The sequence below is a fragment of the Dasypus novemcinctus genome, chromosome 3 (assembly GCF_030445035.2).
Source record: "Dasypus novemcinctus isolate mDasNov1 chromosome 3, mDasNov1.1.hap2, whole genome shotgun sequence".
NCBI lineage: Eukaryota > Metazoa > Chordata > Mammalia > Cingulata > Dasypodidae > Dasypus > Dasypus novemcinctus.
Window position 1 is genome coordinate 16,456,969 of NC_080675.1, and position 26,762 is coordinate 16,483,730.

At 40.1% G+C, this 26,762-nt stretch overlaps 1 protein-coding gene across 3 annotated transcripts in view; it reads left to right on the forward strand.

Annotated features, from left to right (window-relative positions):
* The window catches only part of RPS6KA5 (ribosomal protein S6 kinase A5), a 213,215-nt gene that overhangs the window by 397 nt on the left and 186,056 nt on the right, over window positions 1-26,762 (forward strand). The gene's annotated exons all lie outside the window — the stretch shown is intronic.

Sequence of the window (26,762 nt, forward strand, 5' to 3'; positions counted from 1 at the left end):
CGGGCGCGAGGGCGCGCCGTGGGGGCAGGCGGGTGCCCGCGTCGGGCTGGGGGCCGCGCTGTGGCCGGGAGCCGCGCGACCCGGGGCAGGGGTTCGGCGGGGGAGGGAGCTGGGCTTGGGGCTTGGGGCTGCTGCGGCCCGAGAGGGGGGCGCGGAGGGGCGGGCCGGGGGCGGGGTCTCGCGGGCTGGGCGGGAACCGGGGTGCGGCGCGAGGGAGCCGGCGAGGTAGGGGCGCGCCTGGCTGCAGCCGGGCCAAAAGTTTTGGGGAGCCCAGATGAGCAGCGGGCGCTGGGCGTCGGGGCCCTCGGAGCCGCAGACAGCCGCCCATTGGCGCTGGTCTCTGAGGATGGCTTCGCATCCCCCTTCCCGCACAGGTGACACAACTGTCACTGCATCCTGTCTAGGGTGAAAGGTGCGCCTTCCTCAGTGTGGGGTGAACGCCGCTTTGTTTCGGAGCGTGACTCACTTCTCTAACCCTCTGCCTCCCCTGAGATTCCCGGTGGGGTTTGTAGAACCTTCTCCTGAGGTGCTGTGGTCCTGTAGGAGATAAATGGGCAGTTGTCCTTCGGGCTTTTCATGAGCCCAGTCTAGTGAGATAAGGAGAGATCGCGGGCTCCAGGGATTGAGTGCTTTTATTTTCGACAAGCATGAAAGAAATACTATACCTGGCATCGGATTTCTGAGTCTTGAAATAAAGCCTCCGTAAATTTAAAGCTCTAGGTACAGCAACTAGCCGGCTTAGGCGTTTCCTGCCTAGTGTTTGATATCATTGGAGTTGTTCTAAGCTTTTTATTTGTTAAATTACTTTATTCGCCGTGTGTGCATCTGGATTATCCATTTTGGGAAATGCTTATTTGGACTAATCAGTACAGTTTGGATTTAACTTGTGAAGCCCAATTTCTAATTAGAGAGCCTTTTTCATTTCTGAAGAGAAAATACGCTTTAAAGAGTGTTCATCATCATTATTAAATGTTCTTGAAGCATTTATTAAGGTCTTTGACGCAACTTGTTATATTGGAATATCCTTTTATTATGTAGACACAAAGCTTATGCAGCCGGTTTGAGATATACACCTAGTTTCTGTTTCAAACAGATTGTAAAGGTAGCCCTGTTGCTGCTTTTGTTTTTGTTATTTCTGATGAGATTGCCAGTTATTAATAGCATTCTATTGAGGCCAGTGTGGTGGCTTAATTTAAAAGGGATGTCACATTCATTCCTACTTCAACTTTTTAAAACCAAATTATTATATTTGGTCATTGTGAATCTTTTATCTTGAGCCTGTTACTCTGTGATCATTTTGAATTTGTAACGTATCCTAGGTGGATATGGTTTTCTCTCTTCATTTAGTAAACAGTTGATGTTTTCGAAGGGATGGTAAATCATTTACTCTATAAACATTTATTATTAATATCAGATTTGTGCCAAATTCTGTTCAGGTGCTTTGTGCTGTGGAGATCTTGAATTTTTTTTTTCTTGCCTTACATAATAATTCACTGATTTTGTATGTGGAATTGTGCTGTACAGCAAAAGCTACTAGAAGTCATATTGCCCTCAGCCATTTACCATGGTGTAAAAGCAGCTTTTAATGAAATGACCCAAGAAGCAACCTGCTTATTAGTAGTAGTCAACCAACTGCTCAATTTCTGGGTTTGCAAACAATGTTAGTTTTGTAGAAAACAATGAGTGCTGCTTTATTTCCCCTTCGCTACTAACTGTGTGAATCATCAGCTTCAAGTTTGCTTTTTAGAAATTTTTCTGATGGATAGTAAGATTATACTGAATTCATTAGTACTGTTAACTGTCAAAGGAAATGAACAGTCATTTTGACTTATTGCTGAACACTGGAACAACTGACCGGATACAGTGGTCAAAAACACTGTTAAAATATAACTTGAAGATTTGCTCATCCTCAGCCAACTGCACTCCTGTCAGCACATGATTCTATAATAGGCACCAAAGTAATTTGATCTGATATGGTTGGTTCCTTGCTTCTCAAAATGTGGGCAAATGTATAAGTCACACCAACTCCATTGGTGATTGCCTGTTTAAGTAAAAAGCAATAAAAATCATGTGAGGGATTGAAATTGTTCCAGCTGTATAGACAGAATAGTCTGGCATACCTGGACATCGAGTTAATTCGAAATGCCAGCTCTGCTGCTTGCTAACCATGTAGACTGAGCAAGTTGCTTCACCCTCTTGAGACTCACTTCTCTCATCTACAAAATGTGACACTTGAATGAAACTGTTGGGAAAATGCTAAGCAGTAAATGTTGGTTGAATGTAAATCTAAACATCTCTACATAACGGTATCTTAAAGGGTGCAAATTAATCCAGTGTAATTTGGAAAACAAATTATTCATTTGGTCCTTAGCCTGTGCCATGTTGCCTGGCTGCTACCTTTTTCTCTATCTGTCCTGCCTTCTCTAGTAGTGTAAACTCCTCATAATCCCTGCTGCTGCTGAGAACATGTGCATATCTCTTCAAAATCATTTAACAACACATGGTACTATAATAATCATTTACTTGTCTCTGCTTGACTGTAAGGTATTTAAGGGCATATAGCATGTCCTTTGTTCATTTTTAGCCCCTGGCATATGGTAGAGATTTAAATACTGTTGAATGAATTAATTGAATAGATGAAAATCCAGGCCCATTTCTAACGGTTTGTTATATTCCCAATGCCTTGTATATATTAGGTGATTGATACATTGATGACAGTGACTATGAAAGCTGAAGAATGAAGATTAAAAAATTGATTTGATTAATACACAGTTCTTGAGAACTTTCTGTTTTCTAGTCTAGACAGTACTGATGATACCAAAATTTACTAAGAAAATGTTCTGTCGTCTGGTAGTAAGGGAAGGGGAGAGGGATATGCAAAGTTCAAAGATAGCAAAGCAGAGGTGAGGACTTTTGGGTTTAAAATAATCAAATCCAATTCTACATTGAGAAAAAGAGGGATTTTTTTAATTGGAAGGATTTTGGTTATATTTCTGTATTCACTTATTCAATAAATATGCCATTACCTCTCTACTAGGTGCTGTTTTAGATGTTGAGGTTACAAACTAGATGTGGTTTTGCCCATGGAAGTACAGGATTGCATGAGAAATCACTGGAACCAGACACTTATATTGTCTGCATTCTCTCTATCCTGAATCTATGCTTGTCTCTCACATGGCTTCAATCTTATCCAATGCTGTCTGCCTTCTCCCACAAGGGAAAGACAATGGCTGTTGAAAGACCCCACGTTTATATCTTACAGCTTCAGCTGCTAGAGAGACACCGCTTTTTACACTTCAAATATAAAAATCTCAGGGAAGGACTTTATTGGCCTGGCTCTGGTCAGGCACCTACTTCTGGATCAACGAGGAACAGGGGATAGGATCATGTTATACTAACATGACAGCTGCTTCAGTAAACATTATGGGAGTGAAACCAAACTCTTAGAAGAGGAGAATTATGGGGTTACTGGGCAGACATTTCCATAGATGGCTACCATTAGGAGAGAGAGCCTAATACTGAGGAGAAAGTCAGGGAAGATATAGCAGTTATCTATTGCTGTATAACAAATTATCCCAAAATGTAGTGGCTTTAAACAACATGATTTCTGTGGGTCAGGAATTCGGGACTACCTTAGTTTGATAGTTCTGACTCAGGGTCTCACAAGAGGTTGTAGTCAAGACATCAGCCAAGACTGCAGTCACTTGTGTGGGTTGGAGGTTATGCTTCCAGTATGGCTTACTTACATGCTGTTGATAGATGCTTCAGTTTCTTGCCTTGTTGACTCCTCCATAGGGCGCCTTGAGTATCCTCATGACATGGCAGCTGGCTTCCCCCAGAACGAGTGATCCAAGAGAGAGAACAAGGTAGAAACTGCAATGTCTTTTTTTAAAAAAATAGCTTTATTGAGATATAGTTTACATACCATAAAATCCAGTTGTTTTAAGTGTAAAATTCAGTGAGTTTTATTATATTTACAGAGTTATACGACGATCAGTCTAATTTTAGAATATGTCCAGCACTGTAGAAAGAAACCATTTACATCAGTCACTCCCCCTTCTAACCTCCACTGCCAATCTTAGGCAACCACTAATCTTTCTGTCTCCTTAGATTTGCCTGTTCTGGATATGTCGAATAATGGAATCATAAAATATGTGGTCTTTTGTGACTGGCTTTTTTTACTAAAATCCATGTTGTAGCATGTATCAGTACTTCATTTCTTTTTTTTGCCAAAAGTACATTGTATGGATATCCCACATTTTGTTTATCCATTCACCCTTGTATAGACACTTACGTTGTTTCCGTCTTTTGACTGTTGTGAAGAGTACTGCTATGAACATTCATATGTATGTTTTTGTCTAGATCTGTGCTTTAATTTCTTTTGTATAGATGCCAAGAGTAGAATTGCTGGATCATATGATAAGTCTGTGCTTTAACTTTTTACGATACTGTCAACATTTTTCAAAGTGGCTGCACCATTTACAATTCCACCAGCAATGTAGGAGTGCTCTGATTTCTTCATGTCCTTGTTAACACTTGTTGTATGTCTTTTTGCTTATAGCCATCCTAGTGGGTGTGATGTGGTATCTTATTGTGGTTTTGATTTGCACTTCCTTAATGACTAATGATATTGAGCATCTTTTCATGTGCTTATTGGCCATTTGTATGTCTTTTTTTGAAGAAATGTGTATTCAGAGCCTTTGCCCATTTTTAAATAGGGTCATTTGTCTTTTGTTGTTGAGTTATAGGAGTTCTTTATATAATCTGGATATTAAACCCTTATCAGATATATGGTTTCCAAAAATTGTATCCTATTTTGTAGGTCGCCGTTTTGCTATCTTGATAATTTCCTTTGGTGCACAAAGTTTTTAATTTTGAGGAAGTCCAGTTTATCTGTTTTTCTTTTTCTTGTGCTGTTGATGTCATACCTAAGAAATCATTGCCTAATCCAAGGCTATGAGGCTTATGCTTATGTTTTCATCTAAGAGATTATGGGTTTAGCTCTTACATTTAGATCTTTGACCCATTTCAAGTTAAGTTTTATATATGTGAACCGATTTGTAAATAGGACCTTTGAAAATAGTGTTATTAGTTAAGGTGCAAGGCTCATTTGTGAATAGGATCTTTGAAGATCCTATTTAGATGACACCAGATTGAATCAAGATGAGCCTTAATCTAAATGGCTGAAGTCCTTATAAGGAGTGGAGATATCAACAGAGACACAGATAGCTGAGTGGGAGAAGTAGAAGCCAGAAGGAGAAGCCATGTGATGGAGGCAGAGTTATAAGCCAAGGAACTTCAAAGATTGCAGCAAGCCAGCAGCAGATTGCTAAGTCTCTGGGAGAAGACATGTCCTATTGAGACCTTGATTTTGGACTTCTGACCTCCAAAACCTTGAGATTTTTTAAAGCTAACCCATTGTGTGGTATTTGTCACAGCAGCCCTTGCAAACTAAGATAATTGCCCTAGCTAGAACCTTTTGTACAATGTTGAGTATAAGTGGCAAGAGTGGACATCCTTGTCTTGTTCCTGATTTTAGAGCATAAACATTCAGTCTTTACTACTAAGTATGAGGTTAGCTGTGAGTTTTTCCTAGATGTTCTTTATCAGATTGATGCACTTTATCCCTAGTTTGTGTTTTTTTTTCCCCTGTTTGTTTTATCATTAAACAGTATTGGATTTTGTCAAAGGCTTTCTGTGTATCTATTGAGATAATCATAGGTTTGTTTTTTGTTCTTTTGACATGGTCTATTGCATTAATAGCTTTTCAGATGTTAACCCCACCTTGTATAGGTGGAATAAGTCCTATTTGGTCATAGTATATAATCCTTTTTATATGTTGCTGGGTTGAGTTTGCGGTTTGTAGGGGTCAAAACCTTCTCAGGGGAAGCAGATGTAGCTCAACCAGTTGGGCACCCATCTACCACATGGGAGGTCCTGGGTTTGGATTCAGTGCCTCCTGGAGAAGATGAGCATGTTCCACACCCACTGCAATGAACTAGATGCCATACTACCGCAATAAGCAGATGCCTGAAATGAGCAGATGCCACAAGACAGCAGACCCTGCAACCTGCGGGGAGCGGATGTGGCTCAGGCTGTTGGGCACTCGCCTCCCATGTGGGAGGTCCTGGGTTTGGTTCCCTGTGCCCCCTTGAGAAGGGGAGCAAACAATGAGCAGACAGATGAGAGAACCACATGGGAGAGGAATGTAAAAAAAAATCCTCAGCAAAAAATAAAAATAAAATACCCTAAAAATAAAAACAACCAAATAAAACCTTCTCAGGTACAAGACTAATGTTGTAGCAGGCCCAGTATTAACTTCTACTCTAAAGCAAAGAAGCATCTTGAAACCACAGTTTCTTGATACTACATACATAAATGGTGTGGTGGGTAGGACTGAATTCTTCCCCATGAAAAAGAAACTAAAACTTGGGTAAAAACTCCTGGAGAAAATGTGTCGTGGTTATATCATGTGTTGGCTGAAGCATTGCAATTAAATACACTGTTGAAATATGTCAATCCCAAAATGCAGTGGGAGGGACGGGTTGCCACAGATATCTCCCTTGAGCTCCCTTAATGATTTACAGCTCTGTCTATGCACCTCAAAGGTGTTATCACTCCTACATTCCTCTTGTTTGTCAGGGAAGATGAATAGAGTCTAAAATAGAATCTTGCCTTTTCTGTCTTTGTTTCTAGCAATGCCCCTCTGGGTTCATGCTTAGCTATTCCTCCAAAAATCAGTAAGTTCTTTGGACTTTCTGTATTCCTGAAGTTGTGAGTGAACTGAATTTTTCTTTTTTAATCTTCAGTAGTCATCAGTCCCTGTGACTGCAGGGAGTATAGGTAGATACAGTTCCCGATTTTTAGTACAGCACTTGGTATAGCAGTTATTTTATTTTACACTTGTTTTTATGTGGGTGTGCTTTTTATATAACCAGTGTGTTCCTGACAAAAAATTGTATAAATGATATTTTTGTATATCACATTATTTAGAATATGGAGGGTGAACTTGGTACTTCGAAGAATTCTATGGTTATTTCTTTTATAAAGAAAAAAACTGTCTTTTACTAGATTCTCCAGTTGTAGCATTTACTGTTACTATGTAGATTGGTCCTTTCTGACACCACTTGCACAATTTAGGTAGCTTCAAACATTAGATGAAGTCTTGTGTGGCAGGCTGAATAATGGCCCCCCACAGGTTAATCCCTGGAACCTGTGATTATGTTACCTGATATGGCAAAGGGGACCTTGCCGGTGTGATTAAATTAAGGATCTCAGATGGGGAAGGTAGCCTGGCTTATCCAGTTGGCCCAGTGTAAATAACAAGGACCCTTTAAGAGAGCGGTAGGAGGGTCAGAGTTAGAGAAGATGATGTGAGGGTGGAAGCAGAGGGAGAGGAGATTTGAAAGCAAGAGAAATCTGGTGATGCCATTGCTGAAAAGGTATCATGTGCTAAAGAATGCAGGCAGCTCCTAGAAGCTGGAAAAGGCAAGGAATGAATTCTCCTCCCTGTGGACACCTTGATTTTAGCGCTCTAAGATCCAGTTTTAGATTTTGATTTCCAGAACTGTAAGAACATAGTTGTGTGTTTTAAGCCACTAAATTTGTGGTAATTTTTTACAGCAGTAATAGGAAAATAATATATCTTAAGATTTGGATGAGTGAAGAGATAGTTTAGTTCCAGGTATAGGTAAGTATGCTAACAGAAGTGCTAGACTTTCAGTTATTTAAACAACTATTTTCATAGAAAATTAAAATTATTTTATTTCAAATAATTAAATTTTTAGAAAAGTGTTTTTTTCCTAAAGAAGTAGTGTCCTCTCTAAGGAATCCCCAAGGAGATACTTGTTTCTGATCTTATTACCAAACCTAACTGTGCTATTTTTGACCAGCTGTTCTTTTTTCATAGGAATGCTCTGTAGTGTGTCCTTGAGCAGACTCTGTCAAGTTGGTGGCTGGAAAGTTTCAAATCTTAGGCCTAGACCACATAAAGGCAGAGTCTGGTATGCATCTTCAGCCTCCTTCTGGTGCAAGTTAATGTCCCTATTCTTACCTTTCTTTATTTCTTAAGCTTTTGTTTATACTTGTAAGTTGCCTTAAATTGTCTCTGGATCAAGATAGGACTAGGTAAATAGATACTTAAATAGGTACATTTATATGTAAATATATATAAAGTTGTACATATCATAAATACTTTGGAAATGTGGAAACATATGTGACTTTTCATCTAGTGATTTTGTTTTTTAAATAAAATCTCTTTCATATGGTGTTCATGCTATTTTTAAGTTTCATCTAAGAAGAAAAAAGTGAGGTCGCTCACTAATTAATAGAACTTTTGAGTTTTAAAAATTACTTAATGGGAAATCAATAAAGTAAAGTTATACTTCATGAATTCTAGTGGCTAAAAGGTAAAAGGTTGTACACAGGGCTGCCTTTGTACCAGGCTGTTTTCCTACATAAATGGAATAACCCATGGGTAACTGGAAAATTCAGTCAACTGAAGCACTCTGTCCTGTAACCACATGGGTAACCTAGAGTGGAATTGTTTTTCCTAAAGGAGAAACTGTTTTAAAACATGTAATAATGATACTGTTGCCCTTAATATCTAAATATGATGGTACATTAAGAGAGTATGGACACTTAAGTGTTAGCAATAGATTTGTACGAAACCATTCTCATGATTTTGCTCTTTATGATTCTTTAGACCAATGTCATGTGTTTGCGGGGAAATATCAGTTAGGACTGCAATAGAAGAAATCTAATGGGGCCACACACAAATCAACCTCTTAATTTTGACCTAATTTTGCCACATAGAAGTTGGGCAAAACGGCTCTAGTTTTATTCATTCGTCTAGGATTTATTGAATATCTGTTATGTGTCTGGTATTATACTGGATGTTGGGTTCTAGCAGGGAACAAATTAGACATGGCTCTTACTGACATTGAACTACACCTAAGAGAAAGACCTTAAGTACATAATCACACACCAACTCTGAGTACAGTTGTGGAGAGTACAGGGTGCAGTGAGAGAGTCTAATAGGGTGACTGCACATTGTGTGAGGCAGTAATGTTTAAACTGAAACCCTGGCTATCATGGGGTGAAGAGTGGAGGGATGAAGCAAAGTGTGTAGTGCCTTGGCACCCCAGGGATACTGGAAGAAAGGCCTCTGTGGCTTCAACATCATGTCCCAGCAGAGAGTATCAGGAAGTGGGGCTGAAATGTAGTCAGGGCCTTTCCATACAGGGCTGTGGTAGGCATTCAGGCTTTATCCTGAATGCAATGTGAGGCCATTGAAGGACTTTAAAAGAAGAAACGATGAGATTTAGTTTTGTATCTTAAAAAATGACTCCCATTTCTGTGAGGAGAATGGGAGGAAAGTTTTGTGAAGGGAGACCAGTTAGGAAGCTATTGCAGAAGTTCAGATGGAATATAAGGTTTGAATTAGATAATAATTGAGATTAAGAATTGCTTTCAGTTTTGAAATATATTTAGGAGATAAAAATCAGAACTTGGTGATGTATTGATATGGGACAAATATGTGTTTGACACTGCTGTTTGAGTTATATTAATTTACTATTGCTGAGGTACAAATTATCACAAACTTAGTGTTTTACAACAGCACCCATTTATTGGCTCACAGTTTGGTATGTTATAAGTCTTTATGGCAAGGCTGGGTCCCTGCTCAGGATATCACAAAGCTAAAATCAAAGTGTCACCAGACTGAGTATTTGTCTGCAGGGTCTGGCCACTCCCAAAGAAAGTCATTCTTGTTGGCAGAATTCAGTCCCTGTGCTTGTCAGCCTGCAGTCCCAGTGTCCTTGCTGTGAGTCAGCTAGGGGCTGATTTCCACTTCTAGAGGTCATCTGCATTCCTTTTCATGTGGTCCCTCCATCTTCAAGCCAGCAGTGGCGTGTTGAATTCTTTCCATGCTTTGACTCTCTGACTTCTAGATCTACTTCCATCTCTGAACTTAAGACCAGACTTTAAAAGACCCATGTGATTAGGTCACACTTGTCTGGATAATCTCCCTATTGTAGGGTCATCTGATTTGGGACCTTAATTACATCACAAAATTCCTTTATATTCCATGTAATGTAACATAGTCCCAGGAATATCTCATTATTTTCACTCATTGAAGTAAAGAAGATCACACAAAGGCTGGCGTCATTGAGGTCATCTTAGAATTCTGCCTTAGAATTCATGGATAGTGAGCCAGGAGAGATGTATGTACACTGGGGTGGCAGGAAAGACAAAATTCAGTTTTATGCAGATCAAAGTAAACGTGAGATGCCTTTAACATATTCTAATGGACGTATATGGTAATAGTAACCATGAATAATGGAAACCTTTTTTTTTTTAAGCAGGCATAAGCTTTATTGGAACTTATAGATAATAGAGAATCTTTGACAATAGCAAGTCAAAGAATGAATGAAGTTAGTGCGCTGCAAAGAGACAGGAAAAATAAAGGGTGATATAAGGGGTCTCAGACAAGGACATAGGAGTGATAACAAGGACATTCCATAGGGTATGAGAATAGAGTTCCCGCTAGGGTCATGTGACGTATACACATGGGGTGTGGTGATGTTTTCACTATGCTCATAGGAAGGATGGAAAAGTTACATTTGCTATGTAGTAACTGTGTTTATCAACCCATGTAATCCACATTATAACCATGTGAAGTAAGTGCTAGTATTATCCCAATTTTACAAATGAGGAAACCGAGTCTTAGAGAAGTCATCACTTGCTCAGAGTTGCCCAGAAAGTTCATAGAAGAACTGGTTTCCAAGCAGTCTGATCCCAGAGCCCATCTAAACCACTGTACTTCATATCTTCAGTGGGATAATGGGTCTGGAGCTTGGAAAAGAGGTCTGGGCTACAGATGAAAGTTCTGGAGTTATTGGCATTTACATGGCATTTAAAGCCAAGGTAGGGAAACGGACTTTGGCCCAGTGGTTAGGGCGTCCGTCTACCACGTGGGAGGTCCGCGGTTCAAACCCCGGGCCTCCTTGACCCGTGTGGAGCTGGCCATGCGCAGTGCTGATGAGCGCAAGGAGTGCCGTGCCACGCAAGGGTGTCCCCCGCATGAGAGCCCCACGCGCAAGGAGTGCGCCCCGTAAGGAGAGCCGCCCAGCGTGAAAAGAAAGAGCAGCCTGCCCAGGAATGGAGCCGCCCACACTTCCCGTGCCGCTGACGACAACAGAAGCGGACAAAGAAACAAGACGCAGCAAATAGACACCAAGAACAGACAACCGGGGGGGAATTAAATAAATAATAAATCTTTAAAAAAATAAAAATAAAGCCAAGGTAGTAGTTGAGATCACCTTGAGAGAGATTGTAGGGTAGAAAGAGAGGAAGAGGACTCAGAACTGAACCCTGAAAAACTCCAGAAATTAGAGAACTTATAGAAAAGGAATTGCTGTAAGAAAAGATACAGAGGAGAAACAATCAAGAAGGTAGAACAAAACCCAGGAGAAAACCTAGGAAAGTTGTAGAAGCCAAGGAGAGAAAGTTCTTCAGATGATATGTATCAGATTCAGAGACTTGAGGGGAGAAGCCAGACTGGAATGGGTTTGAGGAGTGAGTGCAAGCGATAACTTTTGAGAGACTTGGCTCCAGAGAGGATTAAAAAGACATTTAGCCAGAGATAAATATGGGTTCGAGGAGGACTTTATTTTTGGTTTCCTTGCTTTAAGATGAGTGATGCTGGGACATAGTTAAATACTGCCATCCTGTATCCATTACAGAGAGAGACATTGACATAAAAAAAATAAAAAAAAAAAAGAAAGGGGATAGCTGCCCTAAGAAGGGGAATGGGAGGTTGAGCAAATGGGGGTGGGGGAAGATGGATCTCGGAAAAGAGAATGCTTCTGTAATAGGAGGGAAGAGGGAGATGTTACAGGTGCATTTGCAGATTTGATGGCAGGAAATTATAGGAGTTATGGGAGTTTTGAGTTTAGGCTTTTTTTCTTTACTATGAATTGTGAAGAAAGTCAATTCTTTACTGAAGAAGAGAAAAAAGCTTCATTGTTTAAAAAATTGTTCTTCTGGCCTTAAACATTCTTAGAATCAGAAAAACATGCATAAAGTTGACACTAAATTTATATGCTGTAAGGTGAAAGTTTATAGAATGTTGTAGGACAACTTACAGAAGAAAGATTTTCAGGCATAGCTTTTGAAATATTTCTTTGCTTTCCACAGAGGTCAGTTCCCTGAACATGTTCCCTGGATCATGCCAAAATTCTTAGTAAGCTTAATGTTCTGTTTCTTCTTTTTGAAATGTTTTATTTTTAGTTCAGTTCTCCTAAGTTCAGAATTTTTGGTGCATATATTGGGGGAAAAAAGGCTGTTATTGCTTTATAACTGTTTATTTTCTTATTGACTTAGTTTTCATATTGGCTCAATTATGTAATCCCAAAATCGTTTTGATAAGTAAACACTGCTGTTTTACATACCAGATGTACAGTGAGTCTACAGGGCAAGTGACCCCGGCAATAAGAGAAAAGTGGGCAGCATTGTTTTAAAGTACACAGACATTAAATATAACTTTGTTCTGCTTACAGCAGAAGGCTGTCCAGAGAAGTGGTTTGAGGCCCGACCACAAATCTAAACAGCTTCAGAATAGCTTACCACCTGGCAATAAAAAGGAACCTAATGTGCTTGCTTATTTTCAAGCTTGTGTGAATTCCCTAGTATTGGGCTAATTGGATCCTGCAGGCAGGAGTTAGAAGATTTTTAGATTTCATGGTTATGTATCTGTTGTCAGTATATACTGGGTACCCCATTACCTGATAATTGCTTTATAAATAATTTATTTCCCCTTGATAAGAGGAAAAACAAACTCAAATAGCAGGAAAAAATATATTTTTTCTCACTGCATACAGTTGTCACCTTTTGACTGAAACTAAATTAGTTTAAGAAGCCTGTATTTTATAATGCTGAGTAAGGAAAGACAAGGTTTTAGAAGTTATTTTACAACTTAATTATTAGGTTGTTCCCAATAAATGAGATGCTATATATCTGTTTCCTAGTTGATATACTTGGATTTCTTTTCAATATATTAAAGATGATTGAGTCAGATTGTGCTCTACACATTGTTTTGAAATCTTTCACTTCCTCAAAGACTTCACTTAAATTTTTTTTCCTCCTTTCCCTGATCTCTCCTTCCCATAAACATGTTTGAGACTTCTCGTTTAAAAAAAAAAAAAATCTCTCTGGCCTTCTATGGCTATCACTCTCTTTTTCACTGCTTTTTGAAAGAGCAGTTTTTACTTATCTTCTATTCATTCTTTCATGGGCTGTAACCACTCCACTGAAACTGTTCTCAGTAAAGTTATAATGTTTTCCTGTTTTCCAAATCTGAAAATGTCTCAATTTTTTATCTTACTTAGCTTACTTAGAGCAGTTGGTCTTGAGCATGTCCTCCCTTTGCCCAGTGACAGACGGTGTTTTGCCTCTTGGTTTTTCCCGTCACTGACTGCTCCATCTCACTCTTTCACCAGCTGCCATCCTTCTCCTTGTCTGTTGAATATTAGTAATCCATGTCAGTCCTCTTCTCTTGTAACTGTACATACTCTCCCTGGGAGATTAGATATAATGGCTTGAACTATCATCCAAATCTCTATTTTCAGCTTAAACATCTTTCTTGAGCTCCTTTTCAGTTATTTCTAACTGCCAGCTGAACATGAAACATTTGGCTAGCCCACAGGAACCTTAGACTCTCTAGTTGAATAATGGTTCTTTCTCTAGCTATCCATGGTTTATTTAGTGTCATTGCTGTTCTCCTTCCTGCCAGGAGCCTGAGTGAGGAATATCCTGGATTTCTTCCTCTCCTTTACATTCTCCCCATCCACAATTTTCTCTATCAGTTGTGTCCAATATAACTCTGAAATATCTCCTTTATCAGTTTCTGGCTTACCATCGCCACTGCCAAAATCCTGGGTCCATGTATAACCTAAGGATAATAGCTATCATTTATTAAGTTTTATGTGTCAGATACTCTGCTAAGTATTTTGTATATCTCATTTAATTCTCACAACACACCTATGTGATGGATATGGTATCTGACTCTTATGGTGTCCAGCCTTACATTCTATTGTCTCATCTCTGGAGTTCAGCTGTGGCAGTGGTATACAGTTCTTTGTGGGGCTTCAGCTCACTTCAGGTTGACAGCATCTAGCTTCAAGCATGTGGCCTGTACATTATTCACTTTCTTCCATATTTCAGTCTCCTCATTGGGATTGCCTTCCTAATGAACCACTTGCGCACAAGTGGTTATTGGAGAAAATGTAGGCTAAGACAGTACTTGAAGTGGTTCTGGAAAGAATGCTCTCAGATGGGATTATGGAGTGGATCACTCACTGGTGAGACTGTGGTGAGGATCCCACTGCTGATGGGATTAGGTGGTGCTGACTTTTGGCATGTGTGACAGCACAAACTACCAAAACTCTAACCTGCAGTGGATTGGAAGTGACTGTGAATGGAATGTGAATGTTGGGTTATGCGATGGCTTTGGCACTTGAGTGCTATGGAGACAGTGATTATTTTAAGGACTCTGAAGTTGACTGACCTCTTTTACCTTTGGAAACCTTGCAAACAAGAAAATGAGAGGCTTAGGTAAGCCAACTATCAATGCAAGGCGTTCTGTGAAAACTAGAGGGCTTCCATGGCAACATTTAAAAGACCCTCATATCTTGTAGCCATAGTAACACATTATGCTAAAAAATCAGGCCCAGGATATAATCATAAGAGTGGCAGATCTGAATACCTTCTGTGATGGGTTTTTACTGTCAAATGAGCTAAGCTGGAATTACATTTCCCAGAACTCCCTTCTGGGTTCCATATTAGCACCAGCCACATGAGAGATTTTGAGTGAAATTTGTAAGGCAGAGGTGAAATGGCAGCTGTATTTCTTTTATGCCTGAAGATTGGTGATGGTACTGGATGCTGTTGCAGCTCCTACATCCTATTGCTGATTCGCTGCATCGTGTTGGTGTGGCGCAGCAGCCAGGCCTGTAGCTCTTCCAGCTCTTGTTGGATCACTTCTGTCAGTGTCTTCTAAACTTGGAGAACTTTTTGCAGATTACCTGCATCATAGAAGTTGAAGGCCTAAAGGTGGTAAGAGACATTTCTTTCCTGTTTGCCTTAATGGGTTCTAGCTTGTCTTTGAAATTCCAGTTTATCCTTGCTCCTTGCTACTTCATGTCCATCATTCCTTTCCAACTTCCTGCCTTGCTGTCTTCAGGCCCAGCTCCAGATTCAGAAAAAACAGTTCTGGAGATTCCATAAACAACTTTCATGTATGTGTAAGGTCGAACCCCTACATAAGTCCAGTATTCTGAATCACTCAGAGTGGTTCTGCCTCTCTGATAAACTCTTATTCAATGTCCTATGCCAAAGTCCAAGCCCTGATATGAAAAGAGTAAGACCCTGAGATCTCAAATGGGGACATTTGGGTGGATGAGCCTAAAAATCTTGAACCCCTGAATCCTCTGGACAGTCTGTATCAGTACCCCCTACTGCTTGTGAGAAGACAACAGCCTTCCCTTGCTTGGAAACCACATAAAGAGGTGGATATCTCACAAGATGATGCTTGTCCTCCTTAAGGTCTGCCTCCAGAACAGTAGTAACTAGATACAGTTTCCGCATAGTCCAGGCATGGATGTAGTTCTCCTTGTTCGGGGAGAAAATAGGTTACTCAGGCAAATAATTCTAGGATCTGGCTAGTATATCCCAATAGGAACAAGGGGAACATACCGGGGAGTGGATCTTGAAGGTATTGGACTAGGGATGGCAGAATAATAATGCTGGAGAGGAATTTGACACTGTCCCTAACTCAGGATTTAACATCTTAGTGTCCTGGTCCTAATATATAAGAATTATCTTAGCAGAATATTGAAGTCACAAGTCTCAGAGAAGAGAGACTCTTAGAATTGTTTTTAAAAAAAATAAGATTGAAGGATACATTATCTGACCATGTTCTCTAGAAGGATCCAAAGAAAACACTTTCTTCACTAAGTTAATAAAGAATGTGCTGGTGAGGAAGGTCCTGAGACAGGGGTTGATAGGCGATGCTTTTCATGGAACTGGGTTCCCTAGCTGTGCTTGGGGATGACAGAGGCCAGAGGGTGATACTTAACCATCAGGGACAACAGGGATGTAATTACCGTAATGGGCAGAGTGGCACTCAGGGTGCTCGGACTCACAGAGGTCCGTGCCAGTGGCTAATAGGTCGGGGGCCAAGATCGATGGATAACCAACCAGGCTTTTGGTCAGAACTTCATCGTTGAAGGAGCTAAGCCTTCATTTGCCATGCTCTTCTTGCGATTATTCACCAGGCATGGACACAGTGGAAAACATCCCTGTAAATCCCTTAAGTTTGAGATTATTTCCTCCCTGTTACCATTATGTAGTAGTAACCCTAGCGCCTCTGTGAAGACTTAGTGACTGATTTGTGTTCAATGCTGGGCTTGAGGAGATTTGAGCTGTACCCTAATCAGTTATTATCACCTCACATCTTCAAACTCTTCCATTCATACTTTGACTCACTGCACTGACAGTGTCTTGTTTAAAGCATGCCCACTGTGCATCTTTTCCTTTCTGCTTAGGGCTTCTCCAGTACCCAGCATAAGCTACAGGTGGGAGGACACACAGGTGTCAGCAGCCTGGAAGTGCTGGAAAGTTAATGCTCCCCCCTAGGGCGGCCCTTAACCCCTGAGGAGGAGTAAATGGAAAAATGCCTCTCCCCACTTTTAGGCAGACAATTCTAAGAAAACTCTAAATGTTCCTCAGGGATCCTGGCGAGATTGACCTCGAGTTGCCCTTAGCACTGACCATCTCGGTACCCTTATATTGGCTCTTCTCCTTTTCAGTTTCACTCTATGGTCCTTCTGTTCCTCCCATTTAAAGTACCTATATAGGGAAGCAGACTTGGCCCAGTGGTTAGGGCGTCCGTCTACCACACCGGAGGTCCACGGTTCAAACCCCAGGCCTCCTTGACCCGTGTGGAGCTGGCCCCATGCGCAGTGCTGATGCGCGCAAGGAGTGCCATGCCACCCAGGGGTGTCCCCCGCGTAGGGGAGCCCCACGCGCAAGGAGTGCACCCCGTAAGGAGAGCCGCCCAGTATGAAAGAAAATGCAGCCTGCCTAAGAATGGTGCCACCCACATGGAGAGCTGACACAACAAGATGACACAACAAAAAGAAACACAGATTCCCGTGCCGCTGACAACAACAGAAGTGGACAAAGAAGAACACGCAGCAAATAGACGTAGAGAACAGACAACCGGGGTGGTTAAGGGTGGGGAGAAGGGGAGAGAAATAAATAAATAAATAAATCTTTAAAAAGTAAAAATAAAGTACCTATATATTACAAGTCCTTTTCTGATGCTATACTTTTGGGAGGAACCTAGGCTCAGACAAGTATAATTTGTGTATGTATGTCTGTTGATCTCTTTATCTATGTATACCTACCTACTCATCATCCCTCCATCCATCCATCCACCCATCCATCCAATCGCAGATTGTAAATAAGTGTCCTAGAGTAATAAAAACAATTATTCTGTACAGCTCTAATAAAGGGTAGATCTTGAGTTCTAACCCAAGTAAAACATGGCCTCTTCCTCCTTGATTATACTGTTTGCACCTTCGGAGAGGAAGTTAATAGGATTTAGTTATCTTGTTCTTTGAAGTCCTAGTGATTTGATCCTTCCTACAAGTTGTGCCATGCTTGTGCTTATCCCTTTGACAATAAATTCCTTGTTTCTCAGTGTGGGTGGATGCACCCTCTTTCCCCAGACACAGTCTATTTGGAAAATGTCTTTGTACTTTCTCTTCTGTTTCCTTTTTGAATTCAATCAATTCTTGTTTAGTTTCTGTTTTCCCCCCACCTCAATTATGTTTTTTAGTTTGAAGATGTTTTTTGTCACATCCCAAATTCTTGTTTGAAGAAATTTAATTCAGTTTGTTGACCATTTGGTTTTCCTCTTTTGTAAAATTGTCTGTACAGATCATTTGCCCCCTTATTTTAAAATTGGATTTGCTACTGGTTTGTGTTTATTTTAAAAGGTGTGCTTTATACAGGTACATGCATTGTAATTGTTGTGTGTCCTTAATACTTTTTTTTTTTAAAGGAGGTACTGGGGATTGAACCCAGGACCTCATACATGGGAAACAGGCACTCAACCACTGAGCTATATCTGCTCCCCAATGAGAGTTGATTTTTGTTTGTTTGTTTGTTTGTTTTTTGTTTTTAGTAGGTACTGAGGATCAAACCCAGGACTTTGTACATGGGAAGCAGGGGCTCAACCATTTGAGCTACATTCCCTCCCCTTCACTTCTCAAACATATTATTTTGGACATGATTTAACCTTTATTTATTAATTATAGTGACTGAGAAGTATTATTGCACTGCATTTTGATAACAATGCTTGAGGTATAGGGGACTTTTGACTTGTCCATCTTCAGTGGCCCTGAATTGCTGTGTATTTTATAGTTCTTCTATTAACTTTCTTATTTTTTAATTTTTTAAATTTTATTTCTCCCCCCCACCCCCACCCCAGTTGTCTGTTCTCTGTCCATTTGCTGCGTGTTCTTCTTTGTCTACTTCTGTTGTTGTCAGTGGCATGGGAATCTGTGTTTCTTTTTGTTGGGTCATCTTGTTGTGTCAGCTCTCCGTGTGTGTGGTGCCATTCTTGAGCAGGCTGAACTTTCTTTCGCGCTGGGGGGCTCTCCTTACGGGGTGCACTCCTTGCGCGTGGGGCTCCCCTGCGTGGCATGGCACTCCTTGCACGCATCAACACTGCGCATAGGCCAGCTCCACACGGGTCAAGGAGGCCCGGGGTTTGAACTGTGGACCTCCCATGTGGTAGATGGGTGCCCTAACCACTGGGCCAAGTCTGCTTCCCCTTCTATTAACTTTTTATAAAAGTATTTTTTCTTCCCTGTTAGCTGTTGCTTCTTGATGCTTTTGATGTTTTTACTGCCTTTTCATTTCTATTTTACTGTGGTCTGATTTCAGATGAAATAGTCTGATTGAGCCCTTAAGAATTACGTTATCTTTTGTGGAATGAATATACTGTGATGTAGCTACTTTTCCTCAAAACACGGGCTTGCATTTGATTTCCAGGTGCTTGGATTTGCCAAAACTGTGACCTCTAGATTAGCACGAGCATTGTTATGCTCTATTGGTAGTGATGATAACTTCTTGCAATTGGCATGCATTATTGTAAATTTATAAAAATTATCTTTTAAAATTCTAAATTATAGCCTTTCAAAGTCAGATTTCTTGCTTGCACATTTCTGAGTTTTGCTGGAGAAGTAATGAAATCTTTCTATTTGATGTGTTTGGCCGGGACCCCACCCTGCTTAACATTGCCTGTTGAATTTTTAGGTTCACCTTGGCTATTCTAAAACTTTTTTTTTTTAACAAATCAGTTTTATTGATAAATATTAATAAAGCATACAATTTAACAAAAGTATACAATCAGTGGTATTTGGTATAATAACATAGCTCTGCACTTATTCAATCATTATTAGAGCACTTACATTGTTTCAAAAATAATAATAAAAAAGTAAACAAGAAAATTCTTCACCTCTTAATCTTTCTCTTTTTCCCCTGTTGTATGTAGCTGCTATTTCTGGCTATTTTTGCACAATTGTCTATTTATTAAGCAGTTTTATTGATATGTATTCACACACTATACTATCTAAAGTGTATAATCAGAGAAGTGGATTTGGCTCAATTGATAGAGCATCTGCCTACCATATGGGAGGTCCAGGATTCAAACCAAGGCCTCCTGACCTGTGTGGTGAGTTAGCCCATGCGCAGTGCTGATGAGCTCAAGGAGTGCCATGCCATGCAGGGGTGTCCCCTGTGTAGGGGAACTCCACGCGCAAGGAGTGCACCCTGCAAAGAGAACCGCCCTACGCGGAAAAAAGCACAGCCCATTTGGGAGTGGTGCTGCACACATAGAGAGCTGATGCAGCAGGTTGACAAAACAAAAAGAGGCACAGATTCCCGGTGCCACTAACAAGAGTGCAAGTGACACAGAACACACAGTGAATGGATGTAGAGAACACACAACTGGATGGGGGGGAAGGGGAGAGAAAAAAATAAAAATGAATCTTAAAAAAAAAAAATAAAGTGTATAATCAGTGCTATTAGTATACAATGCCGTGCGTTCATCACCACAGAAAATTTTTACAATTATTTCATTACTCCAAAAAGAAAAACTCCACATCCCTTAGCATGCCTTCCCTAGCCTCACATAACCACTAATCAAATTTCATCTTTATATATTGATATATATTTACATTTCATATAAATGGAATCATACAATATTTTATATAATATATTTAGTTCATAGTAACATGATCATACAGTATTTGTCCTTTTGTGTCTGGCTTGCTTCACTCAACATAATGTCCTCTAGGTTCATCCGTGTTGTCATATGCTTTACAACTTCATTTCTTCGTACAGCTGCATAGTATTCCATCGTGTGACTAAACCACAGTTGGTTTATCCATTCATTGATTGATGGATACCTGGGTTGTTTCCAACTCTTGTCAAATAATGCCTCTATGAACATAGGTATGCAGATATCTATTTGTGTCACTGCTCTCAGTTCTTCTGGGTATATACCCAGCAGTGGTTTTGCAGGGTCACGTGGGAAATGTATATTCAACTTCTTTAAGAACTGCCAAACAGTAGCTGTACCATTCTGAATGCCCACCAACAGTGAATAAGAGTTCCTATCCTCTACATCCTCTCCAACACTTGTTCCTGTCTTTTTAATAGTAGCCATTCTGATAGGTGTGAAATGATATCTCATTGTAGTTTTAAAAAATATATTTATTATTTATTCCCCCCCCCCTCTTGTTTTGGACTCACTGTCTACTCTCTATTCATCTTCTTTTTAGGAGGCACCAGAGAACCAATGCAGGACTTCCCAGATGGGAGGAAGGCACCCAATCACTTGAGCCACTTCTGCTCCCTGCTTGTGTCTCTCTTTATGTTTCCTCATTGTGTCTCTTTGTTGTGTCATCTTGTTGCATCAGCTTGCCATGCCAGCCCATTGTGTCAGCTTGCTGTCTTGCTTGTCTTCTTTAGGAGGCACTGGGGACCAAACCCAGGACCTCACATGTGGTAGGTGGGCGCCCAATTGCTTGAGCCTCATCTGCTTCCCCTATCTCATTGTAGTTGTGATTTGCATTTCCCTAATCATTAGTGATGGTGAGCATTTTTTGATGTGTTTTTTTGCCATTTGTATTTCTTCTTTGGACTAATGTCTATTTAAATCTTTTGCCCATTTTTTATTTTAATTGAGTTGTTTGTGTCTTTATTGTTGAGTTGTAACATCTCTTTATATATCCTGGATATTAAACCCTTATCGGACATGTGATTTCCAAATATTTTCTCCCGTTGAGTCGGCTACCTTTTCACCCTTTAAAATTAAAGTCCTATGAGGTGTGAAAGTGTTAATTTTGAGAGGTCCCATTTATATTTGTCCATGTGTGTGTACTGCTTTGGGTGTAAAGTCCAAGAAACCGCCAGCTATCACAAGGACTTTAAGACGTTCCTCTACATTTTCTTCTAGTTTTATGGTCCTGGCTTTTATATTTAGGTCTTTGATCCATTTTGAGTTTTGTATAGGTGAGCGTGATAGGGGTCCTCTTATGAGATTATTGAGTATGATAGGGGTCTTTTTTCATTCTTTTGGTTATAGATATCCAGTTCTCTCGGCACCATTTATTGAAGACACTGTTTTATCCCGTTAACATGGACTTGCTAGGTTTGTCAAAAACAAGTTAGCTGTAGAGGTTAGGGTTTATTTCTGGACTCTCAATTCCATTCCTCTGAATCATGTGTCTGTGTCATGCCAATACCGTGCTGTTTTGACCACTGTAGCTTTGTAATATGTTTCAAGGTCAGGCAGTGAAATTTCTCCCATGTTGCTCTTCTTTTTTAGAATGCTTGTGGCTGTTTGGGTATACTTTCCCTTCCAAATTAATTTGGTAATTGCCCTTTCTATTTCTGTAAATAGATTGGTGTTGCATTGAATCTAGAAATCAGTTTGGGTAAGATTGATATTGTAATGATATTTAGTCTCCCAGTCTGTGAACACAGAATGTCTTCCCATTTGTTTAGCTCTTCCTTGGTTTCTTTTAGCATTGTTTTGTAGTTTTCTGCATATAGGTCCTGTACTTCTTTGGTTAAATTGATTCCTAGGTATTTGAGTCTTTTTGTTGCTATTGTAAATGGAATTTTCCCCCTGATTTCCTCCTCAGGTTGTTCAATACTAGTGAACAAAAGATTTTTGCATGTTGATCTTGTATCGTGCTATGTGCTGAACTCAGTTACTAGCTCAGGTAGTTTGTCAGACATTTCAAAATTTTTAAAACATGGGATCCTATCATCTGCAAATAGAGTTTTACTTCCCGTTTTCCTATTTGGATGCCTTTAATTTTTTTCTTCTTTGTCTTAACTGCTCTAGTTAGAACTCCACTCCCTGCTTTGTTGTTCTATCATTATGTTTTCTTCCTTGTGTCTCTTGTTGTGTCATCTTGTTGCATCAGCTCACTGTACAAGGCCTTCGCACCAGCCTCCTGTCTTCCTCATTTTCTTTAGGAGGCAATGGGAACCAAACCTGGGACCTTCCACGTGGGAGGGAGGTGCCTAATCACTTGAGCCACCTCTGCTCCCTTCTTTGTTAGGTCTCTCATTATGTTTTCTTCCTTGTGTCTCTTGTTGCATCAGCTCACTGTGCAAGCCCTTATGCCAGCCTGCAGTCTTGCTCATCTTATTTAGGAGGCACTGGGTACCAAACCTGGGACCTCCCATGCAGTAGGCGGTAGCTGAATTGCTTGTGCCACATCCGCTTCTCTCTAGTGAAAGAAGAGACACCTTTTGTGTCTTTCATTCCCATGAGTTCAGTTACTTTTTTATTCAGGATTTCAAATATTTCTTTGTGCTTGCTCAATGTCTTCTTTTTTTTCCCCTCCCCCTCCCCCAGCCCCGCTGTTTTTGCTGTCTGTGTCCATTTGCTCTGTGATCTTCTGTGTCTATTTCTCTCTTTTTCTTCTCTGTTCATTTTTCCTCTAGGATTCACTGGGATTCAATCCTGGGGACCTCTGATGTGGAGAGATGTTCCCTGTAACTTGTGCCACCTCAGTTCTTACGTCTCGCCTTACTCTCCCCTTGATCTCTCTCCGTGCATCATCGTCTTGCTGCGCGGGCACACCTTTACCATGAGGCCCCCAGGATTGAATCTGGGTCCTCCCGTATGGTAGGCAGAGGTACTCAAATCACTTGAGCCACATCCGCTTCCCACAGTGTCTTCCTGATGCCATTTATCCTTTAGCCATATTGTCTTTCACCTCATTCATTTGATTTTTGAAATTTGTGTGCATCTTATTAATTAGTTGTCTCAAATCCTGCGTCTCTTCCGGGGCTTTGTTATGTTCCATTTTCCTGAGCTATGTCTTCCGTTTTCATAATTTTTTTGCTGATATCCAGGCATCTGATTAAAATGGTAGTTTACTCAGGTGCTTAATTTTTCCTCTTTCATAAGATTTAGTGGCAGGAAGCTGTGTGCTGCTGCTGTTCTTTGATTCTTGGTTCAGCCTGGGTCTTTAGGAATGTCCCTCTTAGTTGCTCAAAACTGGGCTCTCGACCCAGTAATGGGATGCAGACCCTCTTCCTAGGGCCTTGGGGAGAGAGGATATAAAGACCAAAAGAAGCCTATTTATTTTCAGTTTTCTCACATACACTTCCTTGGTCTGCCAGCAGATAGTGCTTGGTGGAAGCCATCTCAGGTTCTGTGCCTGGTTGTATTGTGTTTGCTGTGGCAGGAACTGGATCAGTGTGATAGTTTCCTCCCTGGAGGCTAAGAGCCTTATAATTCAAACTTTCTCAAAGACAGTTCTCTAGCATTCTCTGGCACCCCTCCCTTTTCCTAGGTAGGAAATAATTCCACTCCCCTCTGAGTCCTTAATAATCAGTTTTGTTTACTGAGAGGGAATTTGGGAGGGTTGGATTGTCTTAGTCCTGGAATTCTTTAGTTCCTTGCTGACTCCCAGGTCAAACAACAGCGTAGCCCCACCCAGTCTGAAGGGCTTATGGGACACAGCAGACCAAATTGTGGGTCAAAAGCTGAGTCAGGCTTAAAGGTGTGTACCTCTTTCTCCCCTCTCTTGGGGTGGTGGGTTCCTGGAGCCCCTTTGTCTGTAGCTGGCCCAGAACCCTGAGAGTTCCAAAGTCTCTCTAGAGTCTGGTCTCTTGGACATACACCTACCAACTCCAGTGCCAACTATAGGTTCAATAAAAGGGACAGAAGAGGCATGTGTAGAGAAGTCACATCCAAAGTAGGGCCCACTGGCAAGGCACCAAACACCCGAGCTGTGTGCCATGACTGTAGGACCTGGGTGTCTTGAGAGCCCTCAGTAGCCCCACTATTTTGGGTGGTATCTACTTGGGCTGTTTATGAGATCCTCTGAGATGTGCACAAGAATCCCCCCCCCCTTTTTTTTAATTAAAGTTAATAGACCACAAGGAACATTACATTAAAAACATAAAAAAGACAGAAAAACATAAGAGGTTCCCGTATAACCCATTCCCCAACTATATTTTTTTAATGTAACATTTTATGTAATCTATGTATCTTTTAAAAATAAATTTTAAAAAATTATTTTTTTAAGTCTCTAGTGTTGGGGAGGGTGCTGGCAGTAGTAACTGCTCGTTTTAACTCACCGTTTTGCCATCGCAACTCTTCTCCTTTGTCTTTCTCTATTCTGAGCAGTGTCCAGCCTTCACCTGGTGTTCTAAATCCTAGATTATTTTTTCCAGGTCATTTCAGCCTATCTTCTAGCTATTTTTCTGGGAGAGAAGAGAATCCCATGTCTTTTAGTCTGCCACCTTCTTGGAAGTGCTTTTGAAACTTTTTTTATTCCCCTGTTGCTTTGGATTCCTTACTGGTATTAAAGTTCTTTGGGAACAGGGATCCTGTCTCTTGTTCACAGTTGTATCTCAGCACCTAGAATAGTGCCTGGATCATGGTAATTACTCATATATTTGAGTGAATGCATGAACAAATGAACTGTGGAATGAATTCTTCCTTATACTTGGAAACGGATTCTAAGTTGAAAAGATTATGGCTATTTTATATTTGTTTCCATGACTTTTTTTCTTTATCATAAACTATTTGCATTGTTTTCTTATCTTTTCTGTTTGTTTGATTTTGGTACTGTGGTAAGGATTCTATCCTGGGTAGTTTTGGTTTTTTAAAAAATTATTTTATTAATTATAGAATAGATTAAAAATAATGATAAAGTATACAAGGTATAAAGAAAAATGCTACAATAATCTCCCATATATCCATTATATGAATAATGAAAAAATAATAAATATAATGAATATAAATAAAATAAATATGAAAAAGAATATTCTTTTTGAAGTACCTTTAGACTCTTCCCTAATTTCACCCCTTTATCCTCAGAGGTGAATCAGTGAATTTTGTCTTAGTCACTCTCTTGCTTTTATTTGTAGGTCCCTAAACAATTATAAACATGAAATCCAGCATTCTTTTGTGACTTAAGTTTTTTAACTTAACCTTATGTTCTTGGATTTATCCATGTTATTGCATATAGATATATTTTATTGCTATCATCCATATATGAAGATCACTATTTATTCATTCTCCTGTCAGTGGACATTTGGATCTTTTTTTTTTTTTTTTTTACTACTAAAAGCTGTATTGCTGTGAACAAATAGTTGAGTCATGTCAAGAGATACATCCTCCACTTTATTATTTTTTTCCCCAAAATAGTTGTATTAATGTATACCATTACAACAATGCTGATAATGAAGTATTATGATTGTTTTTCATTCTTTCCAAAACTTTTTATTGTCATATTAAATATTTTTTGCCCATCTGGTTGGTGTGAATTTTACTGTGATCTTTCTGTGATTTAAGTTTTTACATTTCCTGATTACTAATGAGGTCCAGCATTTTGCATATGTTTATAGTCTTTGAGGTTTCTTTTTCTGTGACACATGCATGCTTCTTTGTGTCTTCTTTTTGTTGGGTGGTATAGCAGTTTGATATTATTTATGAATTCCAGAAAAGATATTGATTACGTCTGTAAACTGGTCTGTTCCTCTGGGCATAATGCCCTTTGTATTAAACTCAAGGGTTTACATTTACTTGATTAAGTCAAGATTAGGGCTTTGATTTGACCACATCAGTAGGATGTGACTCAGGGTTGAGTCCCCGCCTCCTTGGCGGGTTGATAGAAACAGACACTCAAGAAGACACACAGAAGAAGATACACAGAGGAAGGAAGAGAAAGCTCCACAGACACTGAAGAGGAGAGAACTTTGATCCTGCGGCCCCAGGAAGAGAGACAAGCCAATTACCTGGTAGGTTGTAGTCTTAAAAAAGCCCAGAAAGAAACAAGCCCCATGCCAGCCTGTAGCTGAGAGAGGAAGGCTGAACCCTCACAGAGATCAGCAGCCATCTTGCTTTAACAAGTGACAACAGACTTTGGTGAGAAAGTAACTCTTGTGGTACCTTGAGTTGGACTCTTTAGGGCCTTGTAACTAAAGCTTTTACCCCAAATAAATACCCATTATAGAAGCGAACAGATTTCTAGTACTTTGCATCAGCACTCCTTTGACTGACTAATACAGGTAATTTGTCTTTTTTTGTTGTTGTTCTACAGGAGTTCTTTACAAATTCTGGGTAGTAGTCCTTTGTCAATTATATATTT